This window comes from Sus scrofa, chromosome 8, assembly GCF_054392235.1.
Source record: "Sus scrofa isolate SSC_HxYL_T2T_F1_AM1 chromosome 8, Sscrofa_HxYL_maternal_Yorkshire_Landrace_v2.0, whole genome shotgun sequence".
Taxonomy (NCBI): domain Eukaryota; kingdom Metazoa; phylum Chordata; class Mammalia; order Artiodactyla; family Suidae; genus Sus; species Sus scrofa.
Window position 1 is genome coordinate 37,591,603 of NC_139390.1, and position 24,102 is coordinate 37,615,704.

The 24,102-nt window shown below is 41.3% G+C and overlaps 1 protein-coding gene across 16 annotated transcripts in view; it reads right to left on the bottom strand.

The window, feature by feature from the left end:
- CORIN (corin, serine peptidase) overlaps window positions 1–24,102 on the bottom strand; it is a 297,345-nt gene that overhangs the window by 156,295 nt on the left and 116,948 nt on the right. The gene's annotated exons all lie outside the window — the stretch shown is intronic.

Sequence of the window (24,102 nt, forward strand, 5' to 3'; positions counted from 1 at the left end):
CGCATCGGAGTTGATTTTAGTGGACCAGGGTCCTGGAGTATAGATGTTATTTTCTCACTAGGAAGTATGTAGCCTCACATTTTACTTTGTATGAAGTCTCCAGTCAAATCAGCCTTCAATGCTTTGCTTTGTAAAAATAGAAAAAATGTGCTACAAATAACAGAAATAAATACGAAGTCAGTACACTCATGTCTGCATAGCAGAATAAAAGACTTCATGAAGTAAAAATATTTCAGGCTCTTTTATTTTTATCACTTTATTCTATACAGGGTAGGTCTAAACATTATACGTTTCATTCAACTAGAAGACTGCTGGCAGGCAGACTTATTTTCAGTTTAAATTAAACCCTAAATTAAGCCATACATTTCTGACATCTTTTCCAAGCAAAAAATGAGAGCAAAACTCTAAACTCCTTACCAAGTCAGTGTCAGTAATTCTAAACGAAATAGCTCCTTTTTGTCCTGTGTTGAGATTTATTCAAATTGCCAACCATGGTGGGAAAAAAAAGAAAAAACAATTATGTTATCATGAAACATAAAGGAGAGAGAAGAAGCTGACTGGTGTGTGTGCAGGTAACCATTGCATATCTAATCATAAATTACAAGGTTAAGGCGCGGTATTTTCTTTATATATGTAATTGTGTGCTTTATATACACATACATACTATGTACATATACACAGGAATTCCCTAAAAAACATGTACTTTTCATATAAAATTAGCCCTTTCCTTCTTTTGTGGGCCTAATGCTATAGGTTTAATCTTTCATCTAACCTAAGTACCTGAAAGAAATGATTTTTTAATAAGTAGCCTTTGTACACAGCATCACCACTCTGTGCTAATTTTAAATGTGATTAAGTTAACAGCTCGAAGGAATCCTCTTTTCTCCTCTTGAAATGAGTGCACTATGTTTTATAACAGTGACAGCCTAGGTCTTTGAACTCTCTAAAGGCATAAATTCAAACAGGTTCAAATCATGGCTCCGCCAAGTCCTGCCTCTATAATTGTGAACAAGTTATTCGACCTCTCTAGGCATCAGTTGTCTCATCTACAAAATGGGAAATGTTTCAGCCCCGTTCATGCTGCCACACCAATACTGCAGCTGGGGCTGCTTAAACAGCAAATGTTTATTTCTCACAGTTTTGTGAAGCCCAAGGTCAGGATACCAGTGAGACAGGCTGGAAAATGGGACTTGGGACTCTTTGCTACAACATTTGCCCACAGGCACAAAGGTCTCCTCCAGGAGCAACAAAATACAAAGAAATTATAAGGGATTAAAAATAACCACAGTGGACTAAAAATAGGAACAGGCATGCACAGTTGGGGCAAGTTACCAACAATAAGATACAAAAAGATCAAATGCCAGGTCGAAGAGCTGGGAACAAAAGCAGGTCCTGTGCTTGCACCCTTCACACAACACCACCAAGGAGGTGGGCAGACCACCCAGGCTACCCCTCCTCACCATATGGGTTTTGTGGATCATAACATAATGTCTTTTCTATCAAAGGAAATCCTAGTTACTCCATTTTGCTGCTGGTTTCAGCTGAAACACCCTCCTGTGACGCCCCCGCCCCTTACCTCTTCTCCCAGCAACAGTTTGTTTCAAGTAGCCAATGGGGCAGAATGTTCACCCTGGTCTGACCAATGGGAAGGGGACAGGCACATCCCCTGCATTAGGGATAAATAGGGAAGGTCTTTTCTTCTCTGCAAGCGCTTTTTGGAGTACTCGAGCCCTTCTGCAGAAATAAAGAGACTTGTTGAGATCTCCCCCTGTCCACGTATTTCACTTTCTGACACTGACAACCAGGGCTAGAGTCATTTTATTTCCCTCACTGTTCCCACCTAAGGAACCTGTGCACCTCCCCTCAGTCAGCAAGCAAGGGAACCTGTTACTTGTTCTTGCTCCTCTCTGCTGCAGCAGGGGCCCCAAATAAAGCCTTGCCTGAATTTCTTGTCTGGCCTCTTCTCAGTTTCTGTTGATTAAGGAAGACTAAGAACCCTAGGGGGTAACACCAGCAGGATCAGATTCTCTCCTCTTTTTTTTTTTTTTTTTTTTTTTTGTCTTTTTAGGGCCATACCCATGGCATATGGAGGTTCCCAGGCTAGGGGTCCAATTGGAGCTATATAATGCTGGCCTGCCTACACCACAGCCACAGCAATGCCAGATCCAAGCCAGGTCTGCCACCTATACCACAGCTCACAGCAATGCTGGATCCTTAACCCATTAGTGAGGCCATGGATCGAACCTGCAACCTCATAGTTCCTGGTCGCATTCGTTTCCACTGCACCATGAGGGGAATTCCAGGGTCAGATTCTTAGTGAGGGCCCTTCTCCAGGTTCTGTCCTCACAGGCCTCTGGGCCTCTGGGCTCTTTCCTTATAAGGACACTCTTGCTTCTCTCTGGGGTTTGCTACATTTCTCTAAACACTAATAAACATATTTAGTCTTTCTTCCCTTCTTTCTTCTTTTCGAAAAGGACACTAATCTCCTCATAGGATCCACCCTCACAACCTCATCTAAACCTAATTACCTCCCAAAGGCTCCACCTCCTAAAACCATTCTACTGGGAGATAATTTCAACATACAAATTTGGGGGAGGGACCCAATATGCAGACTGTAACAGACCCACAGTGCAGCTGGGAGGAATAAATAAGGAAATATCTAAACCGACGTGTTGCCAAAGGGGAGGAGAGAGGGAGGGGGATGGACTGGGAGTTTGGGGCTAGTAGGTGCAAACTATTACGTAGAATGGATAAGCAACGAGGTCCTCCTGTATAGCACAGGAAACTATATCCAATCTCTTGGGATAGAACATGATGGAAGATAAATGAGAAAAAGAATATATATGATGGAATAGGCACGGGTAGTTATAGAATCCCAGTAGAGGATCACAGATAGAGAGGAAAATCTAGGGGACTCTGGGAGATCACTGTAAGTTAATAAATTGCTCCAAAAAAAAGCCATTGGCACAAGGAGGCTTGCTTCACTAGTGGAGGTGTGAGAATTGCCTCAGGTCATTGGGTGGGGGTGGGATGAGGCCTGCATTCAGATTCAGACCAAAGGCAGGAGTTTGAAGACTGCTCTTCTGCTGATTTGAATACCCACCTTACCAGACACCAAGGAGGAGCTGCTACTCCCAGAAAGGAAGAGGCGGGCTTTTCCAACCCCCACTCCCCTTGGATGATAAAACTGTAGCCCACCAGATCCAGGGGGCAGAGCTCCCGTGCCTGCCCACTTGCATCTCTCACAAGCGTCCTATCCTAGTAAATCTGTTTCTTGCCTATCACTTTGTTTCTCACTGAATTCCTCCTTTGAGGAGGCATAAAGAACCTGAATCTCAGTAAATCCAGACTTCGGAGTGTGCTAATTTAAAACGTGGGTTCAAGTCCCAATCTGGGTTTAGGCTGGGTTCCAGGCCTGGTATGTGGGTTCAAGTCTCAATCTGAGTTCTGGCTAGGTTCAGGCCATTAGTCCTATCAGTTTCATATATATATATGACTGGGTCACTGCAGTATAGCAGAAACTGGCACAACATCATAAATCACCTATCCTCTAATAAAAATTTAAAATTTTTAAAAAAACATTAGAAAACAAAGAATATATCTCTAAAATGCTTAGTACACCATTTGGTATATAATAAATGCTCAGCAACTGTTATATATCATTATTGTTATAACTATTATTTTTTAAACACTACTAAGACTCTATTATGTGAATCGGAAAGTCTGACCACTATATCTTATGGGATTTCTTTTTTTCTTCAACTCTGTTATTGCCTTAAGCATATTCACCCAAGAGAAGCTTAACTTAAAAACTGAATTTCCCTTCTACAAATCTCTATCAAAATGCCATTTCCACAGACTACCAGCCTCTAACTATTCCATCTTCACAAGTACTCAGCACTTTTCCGATCTTGCTGCTTATCACATATATTAATGTAATCACCTGTATATGTGTATATGTATTTCTGTCATTTGTGATTCATTTCTATACCATGTCTGTTTTCAACATTAGATTATCACTAAAGAAGTGGAGCCAGGATAATATCCAGGTCTGTTTGATTCCATGATAGCCATCTTCTAGGTATGGAATGTGTTTCCCTAAGGGTAAGCAAAGACTTTCCAGGCAGAGTTTGAAGGGAATCAATTTCCATATCCTTAATTTCCTCCTCTTCTATAGTTGCCCTTACTTGAGGCCACATGCAAGGGTGAAATCATGAGTTTTCTTTTTCTCCCCTTTCACAGTGTCCTTTTTTTTTTCAGTTGACGAAAGAAAAACATGCCTCTTATCCATTCTAAACCTGCTATGGTGCATAATCCTAAAGTATAAAACATCTGGAGTTCGAAACATATGGGCAACTCAAAAGAGCTTCCATTTAGCTATCTTGCAGCCTCACCCCTCAAATGTCAGAGAATATATTGTTCCTAAGGGGAACTGCTTGAAGGGCAAAGTTAAAAGAGCACAGAGGAAAAACAGTGACAGTAAGAATACTCATTTCCTTCAGGCAGCAAACTTGTGTCAAGGCACTGGATTTTGTCAGACTAGCTAAACATGTATCTTAAAATTAGAAGTAAAAAAATAAGATTCTTAGCTTCTAGTTCCAGTTAAGATGCAATAAGAATATTATACTTTGTCTCCCCCTCTGATTACTATTGAAAACTGTGACCAGAGCACACAAAGCAACTATCTACAGTATTTGAAAAGGAGGGAAGAGCAGAAGATTGAGAAGAGAAAATCAAGACTTAACGAAACTAATACAAATATCAAATCATTATGTTGTATGCTTGAAACTAATACATTGTCATATGTCAATTATACTTCAATTTTTAAAAAGACTAAGGAAGTAAGTTTTCTAGTGTTTTTCTTTTTCCGCCCATATCTCCCAACACAGAGTCAGGGTGGCAAAATCATGGAACTGTGTATCAGGCATGGCCAAGAGAAACTCCCTCCCTGGTCAAAGAAATGGGAGGGAGGGGTCTTGCCCTACAAAGGGGCGGGGAATCCCCCTGAGGTGTCTTCTCTCTTGACCCTCCTCTGGAGGAAGGTCCCAGTCCTAAAGCTGTACTCTTGCAACCTAGGAGGTACAGCAGCAGTCTAGGTTGCCTATTTGCCCCAGAAGTGGATATGACAGCAAAAGGATGCTGAAACCACAGCCTGTGGGATGAAGGACCAGGAGGAAGGATACCTGAGAGTTAGGGAGTTTCAAGGAAATCACAAAGAGGAGGAAGCTTGAAGACCTGGTGAGGCTATGTGTGAAGTCCTGAGGTTTTTCTCTCAGGAGTGCATCCATGAAAATGAGATGAAATAGAACACCAAAGCTTTGAGACATAAACTACAATGTAGGTCACAGCCTAGGTACCAGACTGGTCCTTGGGAGGCACACACATGGGGAGGACCCAAAAAGGACCACAAGGTCTTTGAAAACTAAACTGACATTGGAACCAAAGAAGGTCCCTACAGAAGGTATAATGGGACTTATAACCTAAACCCAACTGTGTCAACTGACTATTAAACAACAAAACACAAAGAAAAATCAACATTCTCCAGAGAAATTTAACAGGGCCCGGAATCTCATAATATATTCAAAATGCCCCGTTTGTAATCTGAAATTAGTTGACGAACTAAAAAGCAGGACATTCTCAACACCCCCAAGTGAAAAGATAATTAAGAGATGCCATCCCTGATATGACTTAGATATTGGAATTATGCTCCATGAAGTAATGGTAAACAGCTTTGAAATGAGTGCAAGGACAAGTTCTCAGTAGAGAAATAGCAGCTACAAGTTAGAATCGAGTAGAAATTTTAGAACTAAAAAATAACTAAAAATTTTTAAGAGCCACAGAATGGCAGAATGGAGATGCAGTGGGAAGGTTCAGTGAACTTGAATATAGATTAATAGAAACTATGAAACCTGAACATCAGAGAAAAAAGATTGAAGAAAATGAATATAAGTTCAGGGACATGTTGGATACTATAAAAAGGTCTAATACTGATGTTAATACTGATTAAAATCCAAGGAGGAAAAGAGAAACATTTGTACAGAAAATAAAATTGAAAAATCAATGACTAAAACTTTCTAAATCTAATGAGAAATATAAATTTGGACTTTAGAAGCTCAGCAGACCCAAAAAAGAATAAACTCAAAGACAATTATACTTAAACACAAAATAATCAACTAAATGGGGTTTATCTTGGGAAGCAAGACTATTTCAATGTCCAAAAAATAATAAAACGCATTACCAGCTTAACAACCAAAGAAAAGCTCCCATGATCAAAATAGTAGATTCAGAAAAAGCCTTTGATAAAATTCAAGTTTTTCATGATAAAAACTCTCAGGAAACTAAAAGGAGAATTTAAAGGCTCACCTGATTATTTCAGCCCTACCATGATACTCCTTCTTTAAGTCAACCATGATATGAAACATCACTTGCTGACAGAATTGTCTATCCCAGCATATTCACAGTTCATATCCATATTCAAAGACAGGGAGATTATCCAGGTATAATGAGTATGCCAGAGTAGTGGAAACTATCTTATAATTCTGCTTACCTTAACTAGCAATTAACAACAGGAAATCAATATTCTAAGACAATCCCTTCTAAATAGATCTAAAAGTAACAAAATATGTGCAAGATCTATGTAACAGAAATGTATTATAGAAATATATAATATAAACGTTGGTGAGAGAATTAGGAAAGACCTAATAAATGGAGAGATAAACCAAATTCATGGCTTGAAAGATTCCATATGATTAAGATATCACATTGCCATTTTCCTAAATTAACCCAGAGCCTTAACACAAATCCAATCAAATCTCTGCAGGATTTTTTGACAAGCTGATTCTAAAATTTAGGTAGAAAGGCAAAGTACTAAAACTGAAAAATAAGTTTTGAGCAAGAACACAGCTGAAAAACTCCTACCACCAAGACGTAAAGACTTACTGTAAAGCTATGATAATCAAGATAGCATGGTTTTGGTTAGGCGATAGACACAGATGAATGGAACAGGAAAAAGAGTCCAAAAATAGACCTACATGAATATGGTCAATTAACTTGACAAAGGTGCAAAAGCAATTTAATGGGGAAAGATCAGTCTTTTCAACAATGCTCCTAGAAAAAGTAGACATTGATTTGCAAGAAGAAAATACTTGACCTGTACTTCACACTTTATGCAAAAATTTAACTCACCATAGCTCATAATAAAATGAAAAGTATCAAAGTCTCAGAACAATTACAGGAGAAAATATTCATGCACATAAATAAGGCAGAGTTCTTATATGATACCAAAGCATGTTCCATACAAAAAAAGATTGATAAATTGATAAACTTGATCAAAATTAAAAATGTTTGCTCGGTGAAAGAAAATGAGAATGAAAAGACAAGTATAGGTTGGAAGAAAATATTTCCAAATCACATATTCACCAAAAGGCTTTCACCCAGAATATATAAAGAACTCTTAATTAAAATTCAACAGCAAGAAATACAACCCAAGAACAAAATGAGCAAAGGATATGAATGAACACTTCACTAAAGAAGATATGCCAATGGCAAAAAGCATGTTAAAAGATACTCACCTCTAGTTATTGAAGACATGTAAATTAAAATCAGAATGAGATACCTCTACAAACCTATTAAAATGGCTAACACAAAACCAACAATAAGAATCAAGCTGACAATACCAAGCACTGGTGAAATTGTGGAGCAACTGAAATTTATGCACATTGTTGATGTGAAAGCAAAATAATACAGTCACTCTGGAAAACAGCTGGGCAATTCTTACAAAATACTTAGCAAGCTAGGTATTTATCCTGGAGAAATTTGCTTACAAAAACCTTAAGCAAATGTTTGGTAATAATTTTCATAATTACTAAAAATTAGAAGCAACAATGTCCTTTAGGACCTTCGAGTGGAGACAGCAAGGAGGACAGAGCCAACCCGGGGGCCCCAGATCCTGGGGGCTACACAGGGTGAGGTTTGGGAAACACTGAGCTTGAGGTCCAGGCATGGATTAAAAGCAAATGTCCTTCAACAAGTGAATAAATGACCAAACTAGTGTACATCCATATAATGGAATATTACTAAATAATAAAAAGGAAAAACTATGGATACATGAAACAACATGGATGAATCTTAAAGGTATTATGCTAAATGAAAGAAGCCATTCTCAAAAGATAACATGATTCTATTTACATGACATTCTGGAAAGGCATGAAGGAAGGTTTGGAGAACAGATCAGTGGTTTCCAGGGGTTTGGGGTGATAACATGGTGTGACCACAAAGGTCAACATAAGGACATGTTTTGGGTGATAAAACTTTTCTGTATCCTGATTGTGTTGGGGGTTACATGAATCTACGCACGTGTTAAAACTCACAGAACTATCCACAAGAAAAAAGCGAATTTTATTGTGTAAATTCAGAAGTAAAAAAATTAAAAGTAAGGTTTTGTTTTTTGCTTTTTAGGGTCAGAATTGCAGCATATGGAAGTTGCAGGCTAGGGGTCTAATCGGAGCTATAGCCACCAGCCTATGCCACAGCCACAGCAACGAGGGATCCAAGCTGTGTCTGTGACCTACACCACAGCTCACGGCAACACTGGGTCTTTAACCCACTGAGTGAGGCCAGGGATTGAACCTGTGTCCTAATAGATACTAGACAGGTTCGCTACCCCTGAGCCATGATGGGAAATCCAAAAGTAAGATTCTTATCATGGGAACATATATTTACATGCTAATATAAACTAAAAAATAATATCAGCTTATTTCTGTTAGAAATCACTCTAATTTGGCCAATTTGTTTGATATTGAAGATTGGCTTTTTACCAATTAGGTAAATTCTTTTATTTGTTTGTTTGTTTTGTCTTTTCTAGGGCTGCACCTCTGGCATATGGAGGTTCCCAGGCTAGGGGTCGAATTGGAGCTGTTGCTGCTACCTACACCAGAGCCACAGCAACGTGGGATCCGAACCGTGTCTGCGACCTACACCACAGCTCACTTGAGCAAGGCCAGGGATCGAACCCGCAACCTCATGGTTCCTAGTCGGATTCGTTAACCACTGACCCCTGAGGGGAACTCTGGTAAATTCTATAGATACTGAATGAACCGAATTAATAGCTCCAAAGTTTTGAGATATGGTATCTCAAAGCATATGGTAGTACGAAATGATTTTCATCAAAAATATTACATTAGTTGGAGTCCCCTTGTGGTGCAGTAGGTTAAGCATCCAGTATTTGGGTTTGGGGTGCTGCTATGGTGTGAGTTCAATCCCTGGCCAGGGAACTCCTGTATGCATTGGGTATAGCCCCAAAAAACTACATTAGCAAAGATTTAAATTAATAATATTTCAGTTTCCCAATTCTTTCTGAATATACAGGTAGGGTTAAACAAAGTGACTTTAAATGAAAGAGTAACAAATAGACATTTGATAAATCCTCGTAAAATTCTCAGAAATTGAGACGGTGAAGACTCTAATGTCTGGATAATAAATTCATGTCCAAGTAGGCTGCTTTCCAACTCTATGCTTTCAAACATGGAAGGAGAACCTAATCAAGCTGTCCTCTAATCATTAAAAATAATTTAATAATAGATTATCACTATGTGCCTTTTGACATTAAACTGCAAGGTTGTTCAAATAATTGAAGGTCATGTTCTATGCGCTTTTGATTTTCCCATATACTTAATTATGTGAATAAGTTTTCAAGGCACTACAATCCAGAAGAGAAAAAAAATCAGAATAGAATTGATGCCTAACTCTGTTCTACTCTACGATGAAACAGTTTTAAAAGAAAAGAAACCATCCCCTCTAACACATCAAGAGATGAATTTCTGGAGTTCCCACCCTGGCTCATTGGAAATGAATCTGACTAGCATCCATGAGGACACACTTTTAATCCCTGGGCTCGCTAAGTGGGTTAAGGATCTGGGTTGTAAGAGCTGTGGTGTAGGTCGCAAACACAGCTCGGATCCCATGTTGCTGTGGCTGTGGCATAAGCCAGCAGCTACAGCTCCGATTCAACCCCTAGCCTGGGAACCTCCAGATGCTGTGAGTGTGGCCCTAGAAAGACAAAAAAAAAAAAAAAAAAGAGAGAGAGAAAGAGGGAGAGAGATGAATTTCCAACCAATGTCACATTTAAGTTTAGTAATTATTTATAAATACTTATAATAAGAAACAGTAGCTATGATAAATTAATTTTTAAAATGCTAACAGTACCATGAGTGAAGGGAAGTTTTTCACAAATAATTCTAAGGGCTCTTTGGTGGCTCAGAGAGGTTAAGAATCTGGCGTTGTCACTGCTGTGGTTCTGGCTACCACTATGGCATGGGTTCAGTCCCTGACCTGGAAACTTCTGCATGCTGCAGGCACGGCCAAAAAAAATATAATAATGATGATGATGATAATTATAATTTCCATTTCTAGATATAGTTTTGTTCTAGAGATGTAAACAATTATAAGCATTAAAAAGGGAGCACATCATTAGGAAATTCTGTAAGAGAAGGGAAATAGAAATAAGAATTCAGGGAGAAAGAGGAACTATGTAATATTTATACAATGTTAAAAGAAGAGCTTGTGGAAGTCCCTGTGTGGCACAGTGGGTTAAGGATCTGGCATTGCCACAATGGCACAGGCTGCAACTGCAGCACGGGTTCCCTCCCTGGCCCAGGAACTTCCACATGCCACAGGTGCAGCCAAAAAAAAAAAAAAAAAGAGCTTGTAATTTTTGAATAGTTGTGAGTACCAAGTCACTACAGTTTTAAATTCCACTGGAATTCCCCTGTGGCACAGTGGGATTGGCGGTATCGCTGAAGTGTCAGGACTCAGGTTCGATCCCCAGCTGGTAGCCCGGAACAGAGGGTTAAAAGGATCTGGTGTTGCTGCAGCTGCAGTGTGGATTACAACTGCAGCTCAGATCTGATCCCTGGCCGGGGGACTCCATATATCACAAGGCAGCCAAAAAAAAAAGAGAAAAAAAATTCAACTGGACACATTTAAAAGAATAACATAACAGTTTCACTTAAAATGTTGATTATTATAATATCCTTTAGATTGTATTGTCAACAACTCCACTCATGATTTAAAGTTTTTAGATATTAACTTAAAATTGTGCAAAGGGTATATAAATTTTGAAACTCCTTTCAAGGCCCCGCAATCAAATACTATCATATTGCCTCCTCGGTTAAGAATTTAGCTCATTTAAAAAAAAAAAAAAAAGAATTTAGTTCATTCTGTTTAAATGTGTTCAGGGGTTCAGACACAAAATAAACATATGGGTTGAGCAGATGAAAATGGAGATTGAGATTACTTCCCAATTGCCGAGCTCAATGGAAATGAAGTTATGAAGATTGCAATGCTATTTGGCATAATGAAGTTGCAATTTCAGAAGAGATTTTGATGTGAGGATTCTGACTCACACATTAGTTTCAGTGGGTGGCCAAGAGTGTAGAGTTTAAGCTCTAGGATGTCTGGATTACTAGGAAATTGCCTCATCACTGTAGCTCAGTTTTGAGAATTGATTGGGCTTAAGGAGTTATGTCCACCCAAAGGACATAGTATCCAACCCTGGAAACTTGGGGTTTTGAAATAGAACTAAGACAATATCTTCATTATATGAAAAAACAAAACCAGCCAGCAATTTTTTCCAACTACCTGATTCTATAAAGATGTAGCTGCTGTGATTAAACTGACCACCATGTGTGCTGAGACCAGCTCAGCAGGATGGGGCTGAAGAACAGGTGCTGTGGAACTTAAGGAAAAAAGTTAACATAAAACAAGACACAGAGACAGTAAAGGTGGGAACCAGGGGACTCAAGGTCTCAGGGACCAAGAGCCCTGCCTCAAGAAACCACACTGCTTTTATTGTGCTCTTTAGATGAGACTAAGTCAGGAGGGGCTATGGGTGGATGATATAGGGTTTGTTTACTATTTTATAAGTTCTTTTACTATTTTAAAAGTCACTTAGCTGGTAAAAAATTAAGCTTTTACTCTGACCTTTAGGCACAGAACAGTCTTTGTTCTTAAGCTTAAGTCATTTACCAGCACTGTGACTATTTTTCAAGCAGGAAGATTGGATAAAGTAAAGCAGGAAGATGGGATAAAATAAAGAAGGACAAGATGGAATTTTCAAAGAAACATGTCTGTGCCCAACACATGGGGATATAAAGCTAGAGATGGAATTAAAAGAGATGATGTTTTGAATTATCCAGGGTGTGAATTACCAGCATTCTCTCTGGAGTGGCCAGACTGATTATGAACCAAAATTGGCATAGAGCTCTGAATTTTTGGTTATATATATTGGAAAAAAGCAGGCTTTTGTTGCTCTAAATTCCTGCATTTTACTGTAATCTATAGGACCACAAATGTGACTCTCTGATGGCAAGCCACAATACTGAACGAAATGTGAATGCGCTTGCTCTGCAGCCACTGAACAAAATAATATTCTAGGAGAAGCACAGGGATCCACCTGTGATTGGGGGTTTCTGAGTTATCAACCTCTAAGCCAGGCAGCTAACTTGGAAAGAGATGAAGAAGAATGAATGCAGGTGAGGACAGGAAACCTCTACATTTCAGTTTTAGGAACCACTGCGCCTTCACGTGCAAACCCGTATCTGGCAGAGAAGAGAAACCTAATCTCAAATGCTCTATAAAGAAGAATGACTGAGCCCAAAGAGAACAGGTAGTATTTTGGCTTAACCAGAAATCTGTTTTGTTTGGCACTGCCTCTTTATGCTGGGCATGCAGAAGAATGAAGTCAAAACAACGGTGACACTCACAGAAAAACAATGGAAATCCACAAGACCATATCTCATGGTTCCCAGATGGAATGAAGTTGTTAGGGTCTTTAAATGATTTTAAAAACCTTCAAGTTTCTATCACAGCCAAACGAAATTCATGTACCAGTCCAGTTGATCATGCAGTTACTAAGAGTTCTTTGATGTCCTTAGCTCTATAATGGCCCAGATAACTACAGCAACAATGATAGCTATAGCTTCTCTTGCTTACCTTATCCTCTCCCTAACACGTGCTACATGACAGTCCTACAGGCAGGTGCTTAAATGTAGTGAGAGGGCATCTCTGGGGGAAGAGCACTGACGGTTGAGGAGCTGGAGCCTAAACAGCAAAAAAGCAAGTATTCAGAGAGAAGTGAGAGAGGTGATGGGAGGCAGGTAATGAAAGGCAGGATGTCGACCTTGCACAACTCCAGGAGGCACTTGTTTACTTTGAATTCTGTGTGACTGGTGCTCCCCGGGAGTTGTATGATAACAATAATACCAATGAGGACCCGGAAGGTTGTAAGGATGGTGGCGATTATGAAACTGACACGCTACTCTAATGAGGCACCTTTTTATTTATTTATTTTAATTTAGGGCCATGCCTGTGGCATATGGAAGTTCCCAGGCTAGGGGCCAAATCAGAGCTGTAGCTGCCAGCCTACACCACAGCCACAGCAACACCAGAGCTGAGCTGCATCTGCTATCTACACCACAGCTCACGGCAACACCAGATCCTTAACCCACTGAGCGAGGCCAGGGATTGAACCTGCATCCTCGTGGATACTAGTTGGGTTCATTACCAGTGATCTACAGTGGGAATTCTGGATGGTGGCTTTTATATTGAAGGGGATGGAAAATCTTGGAAAGGAGAGATGTGAATGTTTAAAAAAAAAATCCCTTTTGTGCTGAATGGAGAAGTCTCCAGGAAGACAGCAAGGACTGGTAAGAAGCTGGAAGGAGAATCCAGGTAGGAGCTGAGGGAACTTGAGCCAGGTCGTGTTTGTGGAGGTGGTGAGCCTTCGTTGCATTCTGCTTATAAGTAAGGTTTCTGATAGGTCGGACATGGCACAGGAGAGAAAGAGAAGAGCCAAGGATGACCCAAGGCTTTGGGCTGGAAGAATGAAGTTGTTATTTATGAAGAGGGGGAGGGCTGGTGGAGGAGCAGGGGGCAATACCAGATCAGGGAAGTACCTGTTATGTTCATCACACCTCGTAGACACTCAAGTGGAAATAACTAAAGGGCTGTGTGTGTGTGCGCATGCGTGTGCACCGTAAGCATGCTATGCATGCAGGTCCAGAAGCTGTGCAGGATTGAGACCCACATTGGTGGCTGCCAGTGCCTGGTGGTATTCTGGGCCATGGGCCTGAGTTGGATCACCCAAAAAGGAGAGCTCCAAGGATGGGGCCCTGCGGCACTCCAGTGTTGAGAGATGAGAGAAATGAAGAGAAAACATTAAAGAAGGCCAAAACTCAGGGGTCAGAGTAGAAGGGAAACCTACCTGGAAGCCTAGAGAGTTTATCTTGGGAGGAGAGAGTGATTAACTGTGGCAAACGCTACAAGAGGTCAGGTCAGAGGAAAACTGAGAACTTCCCATGGAAGTTAGCAACAGGGAGGGAAATCCCTGGAGACTTGGGGAAATGCAGTTTTGCTTGAAAGGTGGAAACAAAGACACTAGAGTATGGCTTGGAAGCTTGAGGGAGTGGAATAAAATTTGGGGTAGATACAGATGTAAGAGCCATCAGTACTTAGGTGGCCACAAGTATGAAGTCTCACAGAGAAAATGTAGAGAGTGTTGAGAAAAGAGGGTTGAGACTGGAGGAAAGAGGGGTGAGACTGGATGTTTAAGGGGTCAGTAGAGGAAGAGAAGAGACTGGAGTGTGGCTAGAGTGATGGGACATAGACCCAAACTGAGCCATGAAACAAAAGGCAAAAGCTACAGAGAAAGGAGAAATCTGCAGGGACAAAAGCCTGCCACTGCAGCAGGCAGTCAAGATTTCACCTTCTTCCTCCACAACCCCATGTCTCTGCTCTTGTAGGACAGAGTACTTATGGGGTGTGGGGAATCCTACCCACTGCAAAGGCTAAAGGATGGAAGGGCATCCCCAGCTACCTCACCCCTCTAGTGGGGTAATTCTGAGCTACATGTTGTACACTCTTGCCCAGATTTCCCCATGAGATTAAGCTCCAGTTGCCCACTAAGGTAGCTGGATTCTTTTTTATTTTGTCTTTTTAGGGCCACACCAGCCACATATGGAAGTTCTTAGGCTAGAGATGGATTCAGAGCTGCAGCTACCAGCCTATACACCACAGCCACAGCAATGGGGGATCCAAGGTGTGACTGCGACCCATGCCACAGCCCAATGCTGGATCCTTAACCCAATGAGCAAGGCCAGGGATTGAACCTGTGTCCTCATGGACACTAGTCAGGTTTGTTACTGCAGAGCCATGACAGGAACTCCCAGGTAGCTGGGTAGCTGGACCCATAATTTACCCTTAGTGGCCACTTTCCCTTCCTTGAATCACTGTCCCACTCCTCTGCTCATCCATGCCTCTCCCAAATATATGATCTGTATTCTAATCCTTGTCTCAGGCTCTGCCTCTGTGCTTCTGTGTCTATCCCTCCACTGGTCTAAGAGCTCCTTAAAAAAGTATGCATGCCTTTTTTCCTTTCCACTTCCTGATGAATGGCCTGGTACCTACAATATGCTTCTAAATGTCTATTAGACTGAAATGTTTACATTTGCATCATACATAATGGCTTCCACTTTTTCAAGTATGTCATCTCATTTAGCCCACAAAACAGTTCTATGGCCCAGGTATCATTATTCTTATTCTAAAGCTGAGGAAAGAGAAGTGAAAAGGGTTTAAGAAACTTGCTCAAAACCACACAGTTATTAAATAAGACAGCCAGGATTTGAAGACAAATCTTCAGATCTAACTTTGATGCCCTTAAAAGAAGCCTCTACACATGGAAGAAAGAAAATGTTTTTATAACTTAAATTTTAAATAATTTAAAATTACAAGTGTAGGATTTTGAAATTATAGGAAAACCTTATTATCTGACTATTCATTGTAATGAGAAGGGCATAGCTAGTTTTTAGTAACTCTACCATGCAATTTATAATCATCTATGGTAAAATATTGAGACCAAGTACATCAAAAAAATAGCATTGCATTATTTCTCCTACGTGAACTCCCAATTCAATAGGGGAAGCTCAGAGTATATGTTTTTACAAAGATCTCAAAACTACAATTTTGCTGCTAACACACTGAAGTGGTTGCTCTCAGCAACCAGAGCTCCAAAAGCAAATAAGATACTAGGAAAGGAAGAGGAAAAGGATAAATAGCTGCAGTTCTTTCATGTCAGGGGAGATCTCTTTAGGCCCACAGAAATACTATTTAAAAACTACTTTCCATATACAATTACAGACAAGGTAAAATAAAGGATTAGTGAGAAAGCCTGGAATGATTGATGGACCTTGACCTTTAGCCCTCTGAGTTCTCACAACTCAACTATGGAAACACACACAACTGTTTATTTTAAAACCTCTGAAGCACAGTTCCCACCGCATTATCACGTTAGCACGTTATTTTCTTTACAGGGCCTGGCATCAATAAGATGGACAGGATAAGGGAACTGTGTATCCTTCTAGATGAGAACAAATTACCTTCAGAGTTATGACTGATTGCAAGGATGCTGAGAGAAGACGAAGGGAATTTACAGAGGAGGCTTTGGGAGAAGCAGCTGTTACACGTTGTGAGTTTTGGCTCGACCTGGCCTAAAAAGCTATTTTGAAAGTCCTTATGAGAAGGGGGCTGGAACAGGGGGTAGCATTCAAGGATTAACAATCAAATCCCAAGATGGTCCCAGGAGAGTGGACTATTGGGTAGAAGATAGAGCCTGGAGGACTGATTTTCAGTAACCTTGGAGGGATCTTCCTGAACGTCAGTTTCTTAATTTAGAAAATGAAGATGATAATACCTCCGAGATTTGCTCTGGAAGCAAAGTGAGCTCACATCTGTGAAAGCTCTCAGCGAAGGAGAACGGGGTCTGTCATATTTTAAAAGGGGGATAGTTGCTGTTTTCTTGGGGCAAGCGATTTGATAAGTTGGCAGGAGATGCCTGAGATGGGAGTCAGCTTTTTTTTTTTTCTCGTCGTTTTGCTATTTCTTGGGCCGCTCCAGAGGCATATGGAGGTTCCTAGGCTAGGGGTCTAATCAGAGCTGTAGCCACTGGCCTAGCCAGAGCCACAGCAACACGGGATCCAAGCCGCATCTGCAACCTATACCACAGCTCATGGCAACATCGGATCGTTAACCCACTGAGCAAGGGCAGGGACCGAACCCGCAAGCTCATGGTTCCTAGTCGGATTCGTTAGCCACTGCGCCACGACGGGAACTCCGGGAGTCAACTTTTAATCATCATTTGTTTCGTGGGCTAGGTAGGCACCCAATGCCACCCAAGGTTCACGGTGTTGATGTCAATCCCAAACCACCTCCTTGCCTCCTCTGTGCCCAGTGGGACCCTTCCTCTTTCAAATACTCAGAATTCCCATATGTAAGTGGCTCTACTTCTATCCCATTATCATTTAACTTGTGTTCCTTTTTTTTTTTTTTTTTTTTTTTTTTTAAGGCCACACTCTCGGCACATGGAAATTCCTGGGCTAGGGCTCAAAAGTGAGCTGCAGCTGCCAGCCTATGCCACAGCCATGGCAACGCGGAACCTGAGACTCATCTGCAACCTGTGCCACAGCTTGCGGCAACACCGGAACCTTAAGCCACTAAGCAAGGCCAGGGATCAAACCCACATCCTCATGGACACTAGTCAGGTTCTTAACCTGCTGAGTCACAATGGAAACTTCTTTTTTGGTCATGCCCATGGCAAGCAGAAGTTCTTGGGCCAGGGATCAAACCCACACCACAGCTGTAACCAGAGCCACAGCAGTGACAATGCCAGATCCCTAACCCATTGTGCCACAAGGGAATTTCCTAACCTGTGCTCCTTTATAGCTTTTGTGTGACAGCATCTTTGGATGGAGTGACTAGTGTTCTTTTTACATTGTTTTTTCACATATGGGTACACCAGATTATGCTTAACACACATTAAAGGTAGGAAGCATAATAATAATAATAATAATGTTGCAAAAATTGTATTGTCTTGCAAAATATCAAACCCAAACCAGAGTTTCTCAAAAGCCACACACTGGAGTTCCCGTCGTGGCGCAGTGGTTAACGAATCCGACTAGGAACCATGAGCTTGCAGGTTCGGTCCCTGCCCTTGCTCAGTGGGTTAACGATCCGATGTTGCCATGAGCTGTGGTATAGGTTGCAGATGTGGCTCAGATCCTGCATTGCTGTGGCTCTGGCGTAGGCCGGTGGCTACAGCTCCGATTCAACTCCTAGCCTGGGAACCTTCATATGCCGCAGGAAGCAGCCCTAGAAAAGGCAAAAAGACAAAAAAAAAAAAAAAAAAAAAAAAAAAGCCACACTATTGACATTTGGGGCTACATAGTCTTTTGCTGTGGGAGCTGCCCTCTGCATTGCATGATATTTAACAGCAAGTGGGTCTCTACCTGCTAAATGTCAGTAACAATTCTTTCTGTCCTGAGTTGTGACAAGCAAAATGTCTATAGACATTGCCAAATGTTGTTTTCAGGTAGGTTGCAAAATTACCTCTGATTGAGGACGACCACACTAGCTGGGTATAAAATACAATTATGGTCACTATAATTACTTTTATTCTTTTCAGATCACCTGGGATAATGTTCAGAACTAAGCAGGTACTTAGTGACTAGTTACCAAATAAATGAAAAAATGAGAAGAGGATTTCAGTAGTTATATTTATAACTGACCCTATAGTATAAACTCTTATATGATTAAGATGATATTATGTAATTCATATTTTTCTAGCACCACATATTCTTAGTACCTTTATAAATTTTTAATAACTATGTGTATGTATGCTAGAAATAATATTCTTATGCATAGACAAAGATCACAGCTCACTGTAGTTTTCTCACTGGCACATGACCTATGAATATATCTATGATGCTAGTGAGCATCCTGTTTGTCCATCAAGCATGAAACAGAAAAATTATTTTAAATTCTAGGAAAATAGTGCATCAAAAGTTAATTTTCCTTCCTTTTTTTTTTTTTTTTTTTTTTTTGCAGGATGTGGAAGTTCCCAGGCTAGGGGTCGAATCAGAGTTGCCACCGCTGGCCTACACCACAGCCACAACAACTCGGGATCCGAATTGAATCTGTGAGCTCCCATATGTCAATTTGCAAACCCATTTTGAGAGGATTAATCCTACACGGGGAAGAGTAGTATGATGAAGAATTGTAAGGAGTTCCCGTCATAGCTCAGTGGAAATAAATCTGACTAGTATCCATGGGGACGCAGGTTTGATCCCTGGCCTTGCTCACTGGGTTAAGGATCCAGCATTGCCATGAGCTGTGGTATAGTTTGCAAACATGGCTCAGATCTAGCATTGCTGTGGCAATGGTATAGGCTGGTGGCTACAGTTCCAATTCTACCCCTAGCCTGGGAACCTCCAAATGCCACAGTTACAGCCCTAAAAAGACCAAAAAAAAAAAAAAATGTCAAAAGACTGACAAAAAGAGGATCCCAGATGAGTGTACTCTGGAAATCTCCGTTCTGTGAAAACATAAGGTTTTTTTTTTTTTAATACAAACATTTCCTTAATCTTCCAAGATCTTTTACAAAATCATCTATTTTTTCCCCAAGATTAGAAGAATTGTATTATTTTCTGATATTTGGGGAACCCACATGAACTATTAAAGGATACTGATGTTAGAGTTCCCATTGTGGCTCAGGGGGTTAAGAACCCGACTAGTATCCACAAGGATGCCAGTTTGATCCCTGGCCTTGCTCAGTGGGTTAAGGATCCAGCATTGCCATGAGCTATGGTGTAGGTCACAGACGCAACTCAGATCCTACATTGCTGTGGCTGCAGATGCAGCTCTAAAGAAGAAAAAAAAAAAAAAAAAAAGAATACTGATGTTATTTTCATTTTTAAGAAATAATACTTTTGGCCCATCAGTGTTAAAAAAAAAAAAACTCTGAGAATGTTTTTGATTTTCAAATTTTCTCCATGATTTTTTAAATCCTCTATCAGTAGGCTACATTTCCAAATGACCGCTAATAAAGTGTTCTTATCAAAACAGGGGCAAATGTAGCTGAAAAAGAAAGGAATTGGCCAGCTTATCTTTCACATACGCTCACTCATCCTCCTGGTGGTTTATTGAAATATTCAGTCTTTTGGAGAGAATCCTAATTTAGCAGCAGACCTCTATTAAACAGTGCGTTAAAAAGACAGAAAAAAAAACCCGTCTAATTTTAGCTATGATATAATCACTTGTGAAGGTCAATGTCCCCCATCAAGTAAAACTAGAAAAGCCAGATAAAACACAAGAAACATCTGTTTAAAGGCCTCTGATGGTTGATGAGACTATATGAGTGGCTCTGATCCCAGGGAGCAGATAACTGCAGAAGAGCCTACATTCTCCGGATGCTTTTCCCCTTTGGACTTGCTAATTCCTGGCATGGTGCTAGAAGCTGAGCATCTGAACGCAGGGCCACTCCAAAGAGGCAGAGAAGCCAGTAGAGTTTTGCCAATCCCATGGGGATGGAGAGACAAAAATTAGCGTTTTGATGCTGCCAAAGGAGCAGGGTATTAAGAGGCCAAGGATGTAGTGGCAAAGGAGACGCAGAGAAGTGGGCCATGAGAGGATTTCCCCTCAAGGCATTTGCTAGAAAGAGCCAGAAGCTAAAGAGCGAGGCAGAAAACCTCCACCAGGCAAAGTGGAAATTCTGGCCATCCTGTTGCTCTGAGAAGAAACGTATGACAATTTGGGACTGCCAAAGGAGGTGCAGGAGGCACTGAACAGGGTGCAGGAGGGGCAGGATACAGTAAACCTGGGTTTCTCAGTAACCCACTGGAGAGGTGCACCCCCAGGATGGGACAAACCCAAGGTAGATAGAGCCTTACCGACACTGCCTTCTAAACACCAAGCAAAGTCAGCTCAGTCACGGACTGCATCAAGTTGGTCTTGAGGCAGGAGGTAGATGGGCTCCAGGGTAGATAGACATTGACAACTAGCCTCTTATTTACACTTCTTGAGGCAGGAGATAGGTACAGCTAGCCTCTTATGTACACTTCCTGAAAGAGGAAATAGGTGGGCTCTGGGATAAACATTTTCAACCAGCCACTTACCTACACTCCAAGATAGAAATAACAACAGGCACAAGGCAACTAACTGGTACTTGTCTCCTGTGAACTGTGAAACAATGGTCATGACAGGATCAAAAGAGGGGCTGGGCCCTGCTTGGGCAAAAGACCAAGAGGTCACAAACTCCCCATCCTCAGGGTCAGGGAGACCCCAACTATACTTGCAGAGAGACCCCAATGGCCAGAAAGGGAGGCTGTAATAGGTCTCGCTAAACTTCCCACCATGCTTTGTCTTGGAATCCACCTTGGCCAAAAGATGCACACTCCAATCAGAGGAGGGCCCTGGGTCTGGTCAGGTATGAAAAATAAAACAAGATAACTGACCAAAGGAAGACAAAGACAGAAGAACCATCCTGTAGAAATGATTTAAATCACCTCTCTGACACGCTCCCCATTGAGAGGGATGCCCACACCAGAACTCCTTTGGGTGTGTAAGGCTGCTTTGCTTCTGCCTTAGAGAAACAGACTACTTCTCTGTGTGCTCTCCCACATGCGGTACTATGTTTCTAACAATAAACTTTATACCTGTTTTTACGGTCTTTGCTCCTTGAAACGTTCTTGCTTTCAACAGGGGGCAAGAATCAGGGCAATTCTGCTTTCAACCTTGAGCTGCTCCAGTGGCTAGGATGCCTGGTTTTCATCCAGGCTGCCCAGGTTCAATTCCTGAGCAGAGAATTAAGATCTCGCTTCAAGCCACCACTCACTGATGTCTCTCTGAGATCAATCTGTTCCCACTCAACGTGCCTGCCCTTCAGGAGAGGATCTGCTGTCCTGCTATCATCAGCCAGCATCCCTCAGCTCCTTCAAGTTTAGCCTCAGCTGCAGAGAGCTGCCTCACTCAAGGGCACACCCTGCCCAGAAAGGATCCCATCCAGTGGCTGAGGGAGGTGGGGATATAAAGACCACTCCCCACCCCACCCCATCCCGCATCTTGCCCAACAGGAAACAACTCCCTCAGGCCATATGTGCCTCAGAGCTCCCCATGGATTTAGCCAGGGCTTTAATAGGCCTGGATCACATTTCAACTTCTACCTCTGCTCAGTCCTGCTTTCTCTCCCCTATTTACACAAGTGCTGATACTTCATAAATACCCTGTACAATAAACCCCATCTCAGTGACTGCTTCTGGAAAATCCAGCTTGTGACAGTTGCAAGAGTGGTCCAAGAAAGCAGGTGGTCTGATGGGGTTACTGATCTGGATCACTCACTCCTGGGATGGTAATGAAATTGGCATCATTTTTTTTTTCTTTTTCTTTTTTTTAAGGCCACATCCTTGGCATATGGAAGTTCCCAGCCTAAGGGTTGAATCGGAGATACAGCTACTGGACTATGCCACAGCCACAGCAATGGCAACACCAGATCCAAGCCACATCCTCGACCTACACTACAACTTGTGGCAATGCCAGATCCTTAACCCACTGAGCAAGGCCAGGGATGAGACCCACATCCTCATGGATACTGGTTGGATTTTTAACCCACTGAGCCACAACAAAAACTCTGAAGTTGCATCACTGATGGTAGGTGGAGACAGGGAATCCTGGCATAAGGGGATGGTCTCACGGTCAAAACCCTTATTAGATGTGAATTAGAATAGTCTGCTTATGGAAAGGAATGCACTAAATGGGGTATAACTTACCAAGTGTTTGAGGAATAACTATAAGAACAATGGATTGGATGGCTTACTGCCAAGTGTCCATGTCCTAGGAAAAGATTACTCAAAACTCCAGGCAATTATAACTCATCCAGAAGCCAAAGGGCATTCCTAGTAATTTAGAAAGAGGCTCTTACATATTGCAGGAAAGTCTAGAAAGCTGAGGGTCAGAAATCATTGATAATGTAGACCCATTAAAACTAAGATGTTCTTTCCCATAATAGACATTAATCAAAGAAAGGGAAAGTGAGCCACATAGGGGGAGATCTTTACAATGCATATGTCCAGCAGATGACTTCTATCCAGCATAAAGAACTACAAATCCAGAACAAAAAGATAGGCTACCCAATCTAAAAATGGACAAAATACCTGAACAGACACTTCACAGGAAGGGATATTTAAATAACCAAAACATTCTGAAAATTCAATCCAATTCACAAGGAAAGTGCAACTTAAAACTGCAAAGAGAAACCACAATACTCTCATCTTCTAAAATGAAAAAAGCTGGCAATACCAAGTGTTGGGGAGATTTTGGAGCAATTACAACTTTCACACACAGTTGGGAGGAATATAAATTGGCATGACCACTTTAAAAAAATTTTTTTTGCTAAACAGATATATAACCATGTTCCATCAAAGATGTGCACAAAAATAGTCATAGTGTCACTACTCACAGTAACTGGAAACAAATCAAATATCTGCCCACAACAAAACAGAAAAATATATTGTGGTTTAAAATAGAATACTAGCAAAAATAAGAATGAATGAACCACAAGAAGATGAAAGTACAGTGACTCTCTCAAACACAACGTTGAACAAATGAAGCTAGACACAAAAGGAATATTTTTTGTGAGATTCCATTGAGAGCAAGTTCAGAAGTTGGCAAAGTTACCTACAGTGATAAAGTCAGCACAGAGGACAGATACTGGAGGGAGGCTTAAGAGTGTTTCTGGGAGTTCCCGTTGTGGTGCAGTGGTTAACGAATCCGACTAGGAACCATGAGGCTGCAGGTTCGATCCCTGGTCTCGCTCAGTGGGTTAAGGATCCAGCGTTGCCATGAGCTATGGTGTAGGTTGCAGACGAGGCTCGGATCTGGCGTTGCTATGGCCCGCGGCTGCAGCTCCAAGTAGACTCCTAGTCTGAGAACCTCCATATGCTGCAGGAGCAGCCTAAGAAATGACAAAAAGACAAAAAAAAAAAAAAAAAAAAGTGTTTCTGGGATCCTGTTAATGAAACAAAGCAGGACACTGTGGGGCCCTCCAGGGTACAAATCCTTTCTCGGTTTCCCCTTTCTTACTGGCAAGAAATAGGCTTCATTCAGTCTCCTTGAGCTTCCCTCGGTTTTGAAGGGCAGATTCAAACAGTTGCTTATCAGAGAAATGAGTGAAGGCAGAGACAGAGGAAGAGCAATTGAGAAACAATAGTGCAGGGTCCCGGT